Consider the following 10,278-nt stretch of genomic DNA (forward strand, 5'->3'; position numbering starts at 1 on the left):
GAAAAAAAACATTCTGTCATCGAGAATTCATAGAAGTCTATTTATAAAGCGCTGGTTATGAGTGTGTATGTGCTTTTCGTGTGTGAATGTTGTTCGTATGTGCATCTATATTGTTATTGTACAGTAGTTACGCTGAGGGTGTCAATTGTAGTCAAACTGAATTTCCATTTGATTGGATCAATAAAGTTATCTTACATATTACAAACGTTACTTCAAAAAGGAAGATAATTACGTCATATCACGTGTCAATCTAGTACCAAGCGTCTGCAGTCAACCCCGCAACGTGTCATACAGCCCAAAACTATCTCCGTGCTTCAACACAGCCATCGCGTGTGTCCATTAGCGCACGAGTTTCTCGTCAAAATAATGTCAACATTGGCAAGAGTGCACTGGGTCGGAAATAAGGGAAGTAATTCAAGAGATTATAATAGGTTAATGAAGGCCTGCTACCATTGTAAAAAATTAAAATATTATGGCAGACAGAGAAAGCGATTAGAAAACAACAAAAAGAATGGACGTGCCTGTCTTTGGAAGAGATTTTATACAAAGCAAAGGACAGAGAGGGAAGGAGGAAGACGGTTGACCGATCATGAGTGGTGCCCCAACGGGCTAACAAACCAAGGGATAGGTTGAGGTCAATAAAGGCGCCACGACAAATAGTGCAGAGACAGCTGGTTCAATGACACCGAGTTAATTCCAGATCCCCCTGGCCTTAAGGTGGCGCCTCGGTAGAAATGTTAGTGGGAGCAGATAGGCCAACATCGGGTAGTGAGCCTCGCTTCTGTCCGTTTTTTTTTTGTTTTTGTTATGTGTTTTGTTTATGTTTTTTTTTACTCTCCATGTTGAGAATGAAAGGTACACCTGACACACACACACACACCCCAGTCCCAGTCCAAAAAGTCCGACACGCCGTTCCACAAATGGGGCCGTCATCAGATACCCGTGGCTGGAGTGGCGGTCCCCGTGGTCTGTGAACGTGTGCAACTGGAGCTCCCACGCCTGTCCGTCAAATATAAAACGTATGTTAACTCTGAAGAAGATTCAATGACAATTCTTTGAAAACAATAATTAGTTCACTGGACAAAGAGTTTATCGACAAATGGCTCACGTGACAAATGGCGCGAAAAGCATACCAGGTCAAGACTACAACGAAAGAGAGAGAGAGAGAGAGAGAGAGAAATAGATAGAGAGAGAGTGGGTCAAAAAGAGGAAAAGGGAGAGAAATAGAGAAAGAGAAAAGAGATAGAGCGAAGGAATGAGATAGAAAGGGGGGAAGAGATAGAGAATAAGAGAGAGATTAAGGCTTAGAGGGAAGAAAGAGAGAGATTGGAGCCCCACCACAAAAAGAATGTTTCGACACCTTTAGTCCATCGTACAAATATTCGTGTCCCTTTTGGTACTCGCCCAGGGTCCCGTGCAATGCTGAGACGCCATTGATTAATTGCTCTTGTAGTAACGCTATCTTCGTTTGTTTGTTTTTTTAAATAAAGTTTTGTAGAAACAAAGGAAGGATAGTAGAATCAAAGCATACCGAACGACGAGAGAGAGAGAGAGAGAGAGAAACACACAAAGAGAGAGAATAGGAGAAAGAAAAATATAGAGATGTTGACATTGTGTTGATGTGTTTGTATATAGAGCTATTCCCCTCGGTAAGCAAGCTCCTATTGTGTGTTATGTGTTATTAAAGAGTTTGATGTACCCAGCATCGAGTGTTAGCGTCGCATATAGAAAATCTAATCGACCACCGGCGAACAATTGTTATGCTTGCCCTGAAGTGGCAAAATATGTAGGTCACAGCTGGGACTGTGTATCCACGAGAAATGTTGCATTCCTCGTTAATATTCGGACTCGAAGACAAGCGTTACTATTTGTATTATTATTTAAGCTAACATGGATGTCTGGAAATTTAGGCACCGGATATTTAGGCAACCGGATAATTAGGCACCCGATAATTAGACACTTTTTGACAAGGCCTAAAATTAGGCACCCTTTATTTAGCGACCTTAATTTTGAACATAATTAAACAATTTTAACGGATATTTTATCATTAGGCTATGGGCTATCGTTGACCTAATAAAAAAAAATATAACGATTCTTTCTACTTTTCATGATACAAAAGAAAAGCTGAAACAAAATATAATCATGAGAATGTGTGGCAAAAAAAAAAGACTCCAGATTAAGAGTCATTATATAATATAGACATCACATGATTCAGGGGAGGGGAGGTAGAGTCGATTCTCCGCTCATTGCTTCCCCTCCATCACCAACCCCCATGGTTGTAGGATGAGTTTTTGAAATTGATAATTACGCAATTTGTGTACATGTTTAGTTACCAATGTAAATACGTTAGGATTAAATAATAGTATAAAATATTTATTATATATTATGTCGGAGAGTGTTGGTGATAAATATAATCGCCCTCTCCTCATCTACTTTAACCCTTAAGAAGTGCTCATGAAAAGGGAAAGGGGGGGGGGGTCGTACTTTTGAAACGGGGAAGGGGCGTAAAAATGTTGATGTTGATGATCGGCACATAAACCTTTATTTCTTGTGAGATAGTCGCCTGTGTAATGGAGCCTGATTCATTGGTTATTTTTTTAAAGAACTCAAGGTAATACTCATAGTAAGAACTCTACCACTGAATAAGCGCTGAATAAGTATTCATAAGAGACCAATTTTCTCAAAAAATTGATAAAGAAATTTTTAACACACACTTATACTCACAAAATTAGATCTTCCAAGTAGAATTGTTCATTTTTAATTAAAGAGAGAACTATAGATATTTGTATATAGTTACTATTGTATTGATTATAAACTAAATACTTGTATTAGTTTATTAACATAAAAACCGAGACATATTGCCTATAGCGATAACAACGATTGGTCTTGTTTAAACCTCGAAGTAACGCACGTAATGCCCTTTAGCCCCCCCCCCCCTTTCCACGCACTCCCACTAAAAGGAGAGGATTAGTCGTGGGTAGATGTTGAACATGGCCGTGAAAATTACGTAATGAGTCTCAAGGTTACACACTGGCGTTGTAAGGAAATTAGATCAGCATATAGTACAAATGGACGTTTGGGGATTTCAATTTTATAGGCTTTGCAGAGCTTTCAAAAACTCTGGTAGACACATTTCAGTTTTAACCATCATAGTGTTAATAACAGTAATACAAATAATAATATAAAGGAAATGCAGATATTTAAATTTCATTGGGCAGTGTTGAAAGTGAAACGAGTGTTTTGTTGTTGTTTTAATCATATATATGTGTGTGTGTAAGTGTTTGTTTAATAATGTGTGTATGAAACCTTGTTTGACTTTTGTATTTTTCATTCTAAAGAGCAAAAAAAATGTATGTATTACTGAACATAAAAGGAATGGGGGAATATCATACCTTCTCGAAAATTGTAGTAAATAGGCCATATATTAAATTTGGTTTATGATAGAGAAGGCGGGGTTAAATTGGAACATCAACAATCTGCTATAAGCAGACTAAGTATCTACAAGAGACCAATATTCCATAACAAAAAAAAAAAAAAAAAAAGACATAGAAATGTTTAACTCATCTATCTTTTCAAAACATATTTGATCGTGATTTCTAGCCGTTTTACAATTTGCAGCCATATACATTTTATATAAATATTATATTACATAAATGTACATATATATTCAATAATAATTAATTACCACAAATAATATTTGAAGGAGGTAACACACCTATACACTCACACAATAGATCTTCATAAAGGAGCAACCCATTAACAATAGAAAGAAAGAGTGTTGATAAAAGAGATTAAGACTGTTTATAAAATATGAATACTAAGTAAGTTGATCAGTATATTTTAATTCCTATAAGTAACGAACATAAAGCCTTTCTCCCTATTCCCACTCTAATTTTGACATTAGTACAATGCTGTTCCCCGCCCTTAACTCCAGTGTTTAGCCTTGAGACGTCATTTTCACCACCTAGTTCAACATCTACCCGCGACAAATCCTCTCCTTTTAGTGGAAGTGCCTGGAGGGTGGGGGGAGGGCTAAGGATGTGAAGAAATGAGAGGAGAATCATCATTTTATAATGGTTCTTAATCCGGATTCATTTTTTTCCCACACATTCTCATGATTGTCATTTTTTCCCCGTTTTGTCAGCTTTTCTTTTATATCAAGAAAATTCAGTTAGAGTAGTTATAGTTGCTTTTTTTATAGCGTCACCGATAGCCCATGGTCTAAGAATGAAATATACGTTAAAATGTTAAAATTATTTTGAAAGTTAAGGTTGCTAATTAAAGAGTGCCTAATTTTGTCAAAAAAAGTGCCAAATAATCCGGGTCCCTAAATTTCCTAAATTCTCTATAATGAGAGGGAAAGAGAAAAAAAGAAAGAAAAAAAGATAAAGAGAAAGATTGGAGCCCCGCCACAAAGATAATCTTTTGTCACCTTCAGCCCATCGTACAAATATTCGTGTCCCTAACGACACTCGCCCGTGGCCCGGTCCAATGATGAGACAGCCTCTGATTATTTGTTATTGTAGTAATGCTATTTTCATTTTTTTTTAAACAAATTTTTGTAGGAACCAAAGGAGGATACTAGAAACAATTGCATACCAAACGATGAGAGAGAGAGAGGGAGAGAGAGAGAGATAGAGAGAGAGAGACAGAGACAGAGAGAGAAACACAATGAGGCAGAGAAAGAAAAATATAGAGATGTTGACATTGTGTTTATGTGAATGTGTTTGTATACAGAGTTATTCCCCTTGGTAAGAAAGGTCCTATTGTGTGTTATGTGTTAATTAGTTTGATGTACCCAGCGTCGCATACAGAAAATCTTAATCGACCACCGGCGGACAATGGTTATACTTGCCCTAGAAGTGGCAAAATATGTAGGTCACAGATTTTCCTCATTAATCTTTGGACTCGAAGACAATCCTTATTATTATTTAAGCTAACATGAGAGGGAAAGAGAAAAAGAGAGAGAGAGAGAGAAAAAGAGAGAGATTGGAGCCCCGATGATACTCGACCAGCGCCCCGTCCAATGTGTTATTGTAGCAATGCTGTCCTCATTTTTTAAAATTTTTTATTAGAAACCAAAGGAGGATACTAGACTCAAAGCATACCAGACGAGAGAGGTAGAGAGAACGAGAGACAGAGAGAAAGAAAGAGAGAAAAAAAATAGACATGTTGACATTTTATTTATGTATGTGTGTTTGTTTGTAGTTGTTCCCCTTGGTAAGAAAGTTCATACTGTGTTGTGTGTAACCTGTGTTTTAGAGAGTGTGTTATGAAAGAGTCTCGTGTATCTAGCGTGCAGTGTTCTTTAGTGTTATATTAGGCTAATGAGTGTATCATTATTTTAAGATAACAAGAGAGGGGAAGAGAAAAATAGACATAGAAAGAGAAAGATAGAAAGGGAAAGAGATAAATTGAGAGAAAGAGAGAGATCGGAGCCCCGCCACAAAGAGAATCTTTCGTCATCTTCAGCTCATCAAACAAATATTCGTGCCCCTAAAGACACTCGATCAGGGCCTCATCCAATTCTAAAGTCGTCTCTGAAGACTGCCCACCCTTGAGAAATAAATTACAATTTACTTATTTTAAAGATTAGAAGTAGTAATACCATCTCACAATAGAACTAGGCCGTCGCAATAGGACGAATTATAAAGACTCAAGAGATGCCGACATGCCAAAATGGAAATGTGTATTCCCAGACCTGGAAATGTGTATTTTGAGGGGCAATTGTGTATTTTTCTAAATATAAAGAAATATACTCAGGAAAGACTAAAATCCTTCAATCTCGTAGATACAGTAGATCTAGACTCAAGATGTAAGTCGCTAAAATTCGCGGACTTTTCACGGCCGTATGCGAATTATCTTCACTGAATCTAGACTAAATCTAGACTCTAGATCTAAGTCACTAAATTCGCGGACTTAGCGAATTATCTTCATTACATTTTAGTGATTTAGCGTAAATCTAGAACTATCGTATTTCTAGAGTAATCTAGACATTAGATGTATAGAGATCATTGAATTGACTAAAATTTACGGAGTTTTCAGGTTAGGTGCGAATCGTCTTCACTAGATTCACTAGATCTAACGTAGATCTAAATCTAGACACTATTTCTAGCTAGATGATTTACGGACTTTCCACGCGAAGTCACTCTTACATTTAGAATAAGAAGATTTTAGGTGAAGGCTGAGGGAGGGCCCGGAGGGGTGTTGTCCACACATTAGGCTGGTAATTGCTCTATTTATAGACAATAGTCACTACAGACTAGATCTATCGCGCCTTCAGTCGTAACAATGAAAGGAAACAACTATTTCTACGCTGCTAGGTGAAATGCTTGCTTGAGTCAAGGTCATCTTCAATCATGAGGTCGCGCTTCACAAGTGGGTGAAAGGCGGTGTAAACGCGTCACTGGTCAGCTCATTAATTAACACAGCCAGCCCGTAACGTCATGCGATCAGAATGCCTAGTTACGCTGTTCATTCAAGCGAAGCAAAACATTGCATTGACCGGAAGTTAATTTTTGTGATAACTTTTTTTTTCTCCTGTAGGCATAGACTCTAGAGAAGAGATAGACATATTGTTTGAGACACGGAAAAAGTTTGACCTAGATCTAGATCTAGACCTACTTTGAGTGGAAGCAGACGTGTTGTTATTGGTGTTCCTGGATACAAATATTTCTTGTTCAATCATCTACTTTTTTTGGATAATTTAATGTGATTCAACTATTGGATATTCCTTACAACTTGGATTATTGAAATAGCACGGATTATTGGAGCAGATTGGATTATTTATTACGCAAAGGTAGGACTCTTTTTAAAAATAAAAAATAGAAGAAAAAACTAACATTGAACCTCGTAAATTTAAAATTCAATTGCATGACTATCTTTAGATTCTAGATCTATTATCTAAATGTAGAGTAGGCAAGATACATAGAGTCTGCTAGCTTCTAGATCAAAATGATTTGTCTATAACATTAAGTATTGATGAAATCTTACAAATAATGAAAAAAATTATATAGATCTTCTGACTCATTACAGACTCTAGATCTATCTATAGATTCTAGATGTAGATTTATTGCATATAGATCTATTTAGATATAGAATCTATCTAGATAAAACAATAGATATAGAAGATCTTTTTAGCATTTTCCAGTTTTCGTTTGATGCTCAATGAAATATAGATCTAATTAATGATCTATATCTATATATATATAATATATATATATATATCTATATATATAGTCTATCTACTAGAATCTAGATCTTCTTCATTCTCTAGATCTAATTTATAGCTAAAATGCAGATTTTTTTCTTCTATTTTTTTAAAAATATAATCTAATGCATCTTACCCGTCCCAAGAACTTTTAATTATTTAAATTACTAATTATTATACGCACGCACTTAAAACACACATCAGGGTCGGCCTTTGGCATAGGCAAACAAGACAGCCGCCAAGGCCCAGTGGGCTCCAATTGGCGGGGGCATCGCACAGGACTTAAAACATTTTTTAAAAAGAAAAATAGCAAAACTTGTGCCCAATGTTATTGTTGGTGTAGGCCTACACTAGCCTGACTAGGTTTTAAATAAATTGCTTAATTTTCTTTTTCGCTGTTTATTTTTTATTTTTCGATTTGATATGGGGATACCAAATTCACTTTGAATAGGGCCTGCAATTATCTAAGGCCGGCCCTGGACACACACGTACACACATAATGCACGCACGCACACACACGCACGCACTATTATTCTTAATCTCCTTAATCGTTCTGCAATTGACGTCTGCCACTGTAAGGTTGGAAAGAGCAGTCCAATTAGCCGTAAGGTAAGTGAAACTCTCAGGCATTCACAACAGTTTTTGCTGCATCAAAAGTTTCAAGCAATCATTGCACATACAACACCACAATATAGAAGTAAACTTTTAATGCCCATGTATCTCTAATTACCTTACCCCGATTTTTATGTTCTCTTCTGCATGTTTCTTTTTTTTTTTCCTTTTGTTCTCTTTTTTGTTTGTGTTCAAATTCTCACGTTTTCACTTTAGTTTCATTATATTATTGTGTTACATTATTAGTTTGAATGTTACATTTCATTTCGTCAACGTCTCTTCAATCCTTTTACGTAGAAATAATTTAAAACTTTTATTTTTCTGAATAATAATACCCAATCCCCAATCATAACATATAATTTAATTTTTATATTTAGATCTAGCAATTGAACATTAAAAATAAGAGTACTCTCGTGTCATAATTATTATTTTACAATTTTTGGATACATAATATAGAAAGATCTAGGTAATGAACATAGATGATTAAAATCAACAGACAATGAACTATTTCCAGCTAGCATTTTTGAAACATTATCTCAATGGAAACTAACAGAAAATGGCTTTGTTTCAAATATTAGCTTGAATATATAGTTATAGGATTAACCCTAGCCCTATATGATTAATAGTCCATATATATATGAATTTATGAATCGATCAATCATAGATAAGAATTAGTTTCCGGTTTCCAGTCTAGATATAATATATAAGTCTATGATTAGGTCTTTAGCAAATCTTTTATTTAAATTTTGATTTTAGCAACTCGTACTATTTAGATTATAACCTAACTTTTTATTTAGATTATAGATAATTAAAATTTTGGCTTTAGCAACTCTTTTAAGCTTAGGTTTTGGCCTAAGCAATGTCTGTCTCATTAATGCTTTACAATGTATTTCTATAATCACACGTGCATTTCATCTGACCAACACATTATTTGTCGATTTCTATCAGTTAAAAGTTGCAAGTAATTTTGATAGGAAATGTCACCTAACTTTAATAAAACATATTCTAAGAAGTGTTTTTCTATGGACGTATGTTTAAGAAAGGCAAAAAGAGCTGCTATATAAATTTGCTTATAAATATTTTTAAATTTAAAAAATTCAATCATAGTGTTATTGTTAAAATAAAATTTTGACGTGATAACTGTTTACATTTATAGTATAAATTTAGTGGTGTACGTGAAGGTCCTGACCTAAGTGTGATGACTTGACACAATATCAATGTGGTGTACTTCTAGGTCCTGACCTAAAATGTGATGAGTCAGTGGCGTAACTAAAGGGGGGATGGGGGGGGGAGAATTTTTAAATCCCCCCGGGCCCCCACCAAGGGAGGGCCCCCAAATGGGTGTCCGAAATTTATTTGTAAATACATAAAGTTCCTTTTAAAGTTCTTAATAGTGATATCTACTAGCAGGGCCGGCCCTAGCATTTGCGGGGCCCTATGCGAAACGGATCGCGCGGGGCCTAGTCTGGGTAGGGATAAGCATAATATCAAAATTATTTTTTTTGAATTAGAAAATAGGCCTACTTTCGTCTTTGCAATAAATTTTTATCAAATGAAAGCTCGCAATGCCACTTTTTATTTATTGGCACCCCTAAATGTCAATTTCGTCTATTCTTCAGGAGATTTGAATAAATTCAAAAAAAGTTCAGGACTTTATCGTATATTTTGCCTTTTCATGAGATTTCCTGGAGGCCCTGAAAAATCAGGAGTTCGCGAAAACCCTGTTATTTTATATACGTTATAATGGTTTAATTTAATAATGTACACTTAGAATTAGCGCGGGTCCTATGAAAGTGCGGGGCCCACTGCGACCGCATAGGCTGCAGTGGCCTAAGGCCGGCCCTGTCTACTAGGAACTTTAACAATTCGTCCACTTCTTGTTGTCTTGACTGGCACAACAAGTTCTCTAGACGTTGGTCTATAACTGTCTGTTTCGTTTGTTCCAACAGTTTGCAGTTCATTGTCTTCATCGGTATCATAGTACCCAGAGATGTCTTCATCGAAACTCTTATTTAAAAAGCGTTGATTTCTTCTGTATGTTTTTCCATTGTTTGTCTTTATGATGTAAGATCTGGGTGCTGAATTTTTTTTATGACAACTGCTTTCTGCCATGTTTGACCTAGACGAACTCTCCGACAGAATAATCTTTAGCTTTTCATCTGTCGTTCGTTGAGTATTGTCTCTGCATTTTCAGCTACCGATGGTTTCAATAGTTTGTGATCAGTTGGAATGATTCCTGAGTCTTCTACTCGTCAGCAGTTGTGATGGTGAATACGGCAGTCCACTTATCGGATTATTTCTATACTCGAGCATAACGAGATATGGATCTTTCCCACTTTTGTATACTCTGAATCCTTTTGCTTTCGCACAAAACATAAACAACCAACAATGACGTAATACCATATAATATTAGCACTGAATCTTCTTCATGCAGTGAAAAATTAAGATTTTTTTGC

This window comes from Biomphalaria glabrata, unplaced genomic scaffold (assembly GCF_947242115.1).
Source record: "Biomphalaria glabrata unplaced genomic scaffold, xgBioGlab47.1 scaffold_19, whole genome shotgun sequence".
Lineage (NCBI taxonomy): Eukaryota > Metazoa > Mollusca > Gastropoda > Planorbidae > Biomphalaria > Biomphalaria glabrata.